Source organism: Mustelus asterias, unplaced genomic scaffold (assembly GCF_964213995.1).
Source record: "Mustelus asterias unplaced genomic scaffold, sMusAst1.hap1.1 HAP1_SCAFFOLD_240, whole genome shotgun sequence".
NCBI classification, from domain to species: domain Eukaryota; kingdom Metazoa; phylum Chordata; class Chondrichthyes; order Carcharhiniformes; family Triakidae; genus Mustelus; species Mustelus asterias.
This window is the reverse complement of record NW_027590212.1, coordinates 448,546-453,216: the sequence shown is the minus strand read 5'-3', so window position 1 is coordinate 453,216 and position 4,671 is coordinate 448,546.

The window sequence follows — 4,671 nt, the reverse complement described above, 5'->3', positions numbered from 1 at the left end:
AGTTTACGAGCGCTTCAAGCTCCTTGTGTTGCCGTATCTTTGCGCGCCAATACTTCTCGGACTAAACTTCATGGTCCACTTGAGGAGTGTAATCCTACAGTATGGTGGGCCACTCCCTTCACTGGCAGTGGGAAAACAGCAGCAGCCTCCAAATTGCCCAACGCGCCCCGCCTGTAGCCTCTCGACGCTGAAGATCACCACACCCTCCTTGTTTCAGAATCTTGTGCCAGGCTGCAAGCCCATCGCGACTAAAAGTAGGCGTTACAGCACTGAGGATCGGATCTTCATTAGATCTGAGGTTCAGCGGCTCCTCAAAGAAAGGATCATACAACCCAGTGTTAGTCCGTGGAGAGCACAGGTCGTGGTGGTCAAGAGCGGGAACAAACCCCGGATGGTCATTGACTACAGTCAGACCATTAACCGATATACGCAGCTGGATGCGTATCCCCTCCCGTGCATATCTGATATGGTCAATCAGATTGTGCAGTACTGGGTGTTCTCCACCATAGATCTCAAGTCTGCCTACCACCAACTCCCCATTCGCCCAGAGGACCGACAATACACGGCTTTTGAGGCGGATGGTAGCTTGTATCATTTTCTCAGGGTTCCCTTTGGTGTCACCAATGGGGTCTCGGTCTTCCAGCGTGCTATGGACCGAATGGTGGACCAGAACGGGCTGCGGGCTACCTTCCCGTACCTGGATAATGTCACCATCTGCGGCCATGACCAGCAGGACCACGACACAAACCTCCTGAACTTCTTACGCACTGCATCTCACCTGAACTTGACCTACAACGGGGAGAAGTGTGTGTTTCGTACGCGCCGTTTAGCCATCCTAGGATACGTGGTGGAAAACGGGGTCATTGGCCCTGATCCAGACCGTATGCGCCCCCTTGCTGAACTTCCCTTACCTACTGGTGCAAAAGCACTGAGAAGATGCTTAGGCTTCTTCTCTTATTATGCGCATTGGGTTCCCAACTACGCGGACAAAGCCCGTCCGCTCATTAAGTCCACGACTTTTCCCCTAACGCCAGAGGCCCGATTGGCCTTCGATAAATTGAAAGCCGACATCGCGAAAGCTACGATGCACGCGGTAGACGAGTCCATCCCCTTTCAGGTGGAAACCGATGCATCTGATTTCGCCCTGGCCGCCACACATAACCAGGCGGGCAGGCCCGTCGCATTTTTTTCCCGCACCCTCCAAGGCCCCGGAATTCGGCATTCAGCGGTGGAAAAGGAGGCCCAGGCCATTGTGGAGGCCGGCGGCATTGGCGCCATTACTTGGCGGGAAAACGGTTCACCCTGATCACGGACCAGCGGTCCGTGGGGTTCATGTTTAACAACACGCAGAGGGGCAAGATCAAGAATGACAAGATCTTGCGGTGGAGAATTGAACTCTCCACCTATAACTACGATATCATGTTTCGTCCAGGGAAACTCAATGAGCCCTCGGATGCCCTCTCGCGTGGAACATGCGCTAGTATTCAGGAGGACCGTTTGCACGCCCTCCATAATGACCTGTGCCATCCTGGGGTCACTCGGCTCTACCACTTTGTAAAAGCCCGCAACCTGCCTTACTCGGTGGAGGACGTCAGGTCGGTAACAAGGAGCTGTCGGATTTGCGCAGAATGCAAACCGCACTTTTACCGACCTGACCGGGCACATTTAGTCAAGGCCACTCGTCCCTTCGAGAGACTGAGTGTTGATTTTAAGGGCCCCCTTCCCTCAACAGATCGGAACGTGTACTTTCTCAATATCATTGATGAGTACTCTCGGTTCCCTTTTGTTGTTCCCTGCTCGGATACATCCGCTGCCACGGTGATCAAGGCATTCCGTGATCTTTTTACCCTGTTCGGGTACCCCAGCTACATCCATAGCGACAGGGGCTCGTCGTTCATGAGCGATGACTTGAGGCAATTCCTGCTCTCATACGGGATTGCCTCTGGTAGGACCACGAGTTACAACCCTAGGGGTAATGGACAGGTGGAACGCGAGAATGCTACAGTCTGGAAGGCTGTCTTACTGGCGTTGAAGTCAAAAGGTCTTCCAGTCTCCCGTTGGCAAGAGGTGCTCCCTGATGCGCTCCATTCTATTCGCTCCCTCCTGTGCACGGCAACCAATGCTACTCCCCACGAGAGGATGTTCTCATTCCCTCGGAAGTCTTCCTCGGGGACCTCATTACCGTCTTGGTTGACGTACTCAGGACCCGTCCTCCTGCGGCGACATGTAAGGGCCCGCAAGTCCGACCCGTTGGTCGAACAGGTCCATCTCCTCCATGCCAACCCTCAGTATGCCTATGTGGCATACCCTGACGGGCGAGAGGACACGGTCTCGATCCGAGACCTGGCGCCAGCAGGGGACGTAGCAACCCCTGTCGCTCCCATACCCCCAGTAACAAACCCATTATCTCTTATTTCTTCCCCGGACATGGCGCGCGCAGCATCGGGACCATTGCCTAACCATTTTACTCCCATGTACAGCTTGCCTGAGCCCAGAAGATGGTCGCCACCGCAGGGCGTGTCAGGATCCCCTGGACTACCGTCACCGCGGGGTCAACCGGCCTGTGAGTCCGTGGAAGAACAGCTGGACGCCGTTTTGGGGAGAACGCCACTGCGAGTGCCTACTCCGGTGTCACCGCCGGTATTGAGGAGGTCACAACGACGGTGCGGTCCCCCTGACCGTCTGAACTTATAGACTGCTGACATTTTATTCTGGGTTTTTCGTACCCCGCCGGCCTTTGTTTTCAAAGGAGTGGTGAATGTGGTGAACCATCGTTGGTTCCCACTGGATAGTGCTGAGCCAGGGGCTGGCCAGGACTACAAGGATGTACATATGTTACTGTTGGACTGTGGTATTGTTGCTGTTGGGTTAGGGTGGGGTTGTTACACCTTTGTATTGTAGTGTTGTGGCACATCCCAGTCGGGCTCCGCCTCCTGGGAGAGGTATAAGAGTCCCTGCTCTGGCCGGGACCCCTTCAGTCTGGGATAGTGTATATAAGTTCTGGTAGTTTCATTAACAGTAAATAAAAGCCTTTCATTTACTGAGCTTCAAGCCTCGTGTCTGAATAGCGCATCACAAATGCAGGTCAGATGCTGGGAACTCTGCGGGGAGTAACTCACCTTCTGACTCCCCCAATATCTGTCCACCATCTACAGGGTACAAGTCAGGAGTGTAATGGAATACTCCCCACTTGCCCGGATGAGTGCGGCTCCAACAACACGCAAGAAACATGGCACCATCCAGGACAAAGCGGTCCACTTGATTGGCATCACATCTACCACCTTCAACACTCTCAGTCTCCTCCACCGAGTGGCAGCCGTGTGTACCATCTGTAAGATGCTCTGCAGCAACTCACCTAAGGCTCCTTCAACAGGATAAAGGAGACGTGGAGCGGATGCTTCTGCTGGTGGGGCATTCTAGGACGAGAGGTCGTAGTCTTAGGATAAGGGGCAGCAAATTTAAAACAGAGTTGAGGAGAAACTACTTCTCCCAAAGGCTTGTGAAACTCTGGAATTCGTTGCCCCAAAGTGCAGCGGATGCTGGAACAGTGAGTAAAATTAAGGAGGAGTTAGACAGATTTTTAATTGGTAATGGGTTGAAAGGTTATGGGGAGAAGGCAGGAAAATGGGGATGAGGAGCATATCAGCCATGATTGAATGGCGGAGCAGACCCGATGGGCCAAATGGCCTAATTCTGCTCCTATATCTTATCAACTTATGAACAGCACCTTCCAAACCCATGACTTCTACCATCTAGAAGGAAAAGGGCAGCACATATCTTGGAACTCCGCCACCTGCAAGTTCCCCTTCAAGCCACTCACCATCCTGACTTGGAAATATATCGGCTGTTCCTTCACTGTCACTGGGTCAAAATTCTGGAAGTCCCTCCCTAACAGCACTGTGGGTGTACCTACACCACAGAGACTGCAGCGGTTCAAGATGGCGGCTCACCACCTACTTTCTCGAGGGCAATAAGAGATGGTCTAGCCAGCAACACCCACATCCTATAAAAGAAAAATTAAAAAGCCAAGAGGAGGAGGAGAGTTCTAGCCCCAGGATCCTTAAGTTTGAAAGTGTAAGAGCAGGTTTCTGAGGCCTCTCTCCCTAATAGGTCATCATCCTGTATCTATGTAAAAAGAACATGGGCCATTTCCTGTTTTTTATTCATTTGTGGGACGCGGGCATCACTGGCTGGGCCAGCATTTATTGCCCATCCCTAGTTGCCCTTGGAGGGCAGTTGAGAGTCAACCACATTGCTGTGGATCTGGAGTCACATGTAGGCCAGACCAGGTAAGGAAGGCAGATTTCCTTCCCTAAAGGACATTAGTGGCCCAGATGGGTTTTTCTGACAATCGACCATGGTTCATGGTCATCAGTGGATTCTGAATTCCAGATTTTTAAAAAATTGAATTCAAATTCCACCGTCTGCCGTGGCGCCATTCGAACCCGGGTCCCCGGAACATGAGCTGAGTTTCTGGGTTAATAGTCTAGCGATAATACCACTGGACCATCGCCTCCCCTGGTGTGTTTAATAGATTGATGTTCTAATCTGACTCTCTCTGTCTGGGCTCAGGTGCTAAGCGAGTACTGGAGTTGGACCAGTATGAGGGGGAGAAGGGGAACAAGTCCTTCAAGAAGATCATAGGCCACAGTACCGAGGACTTGTTGAGCG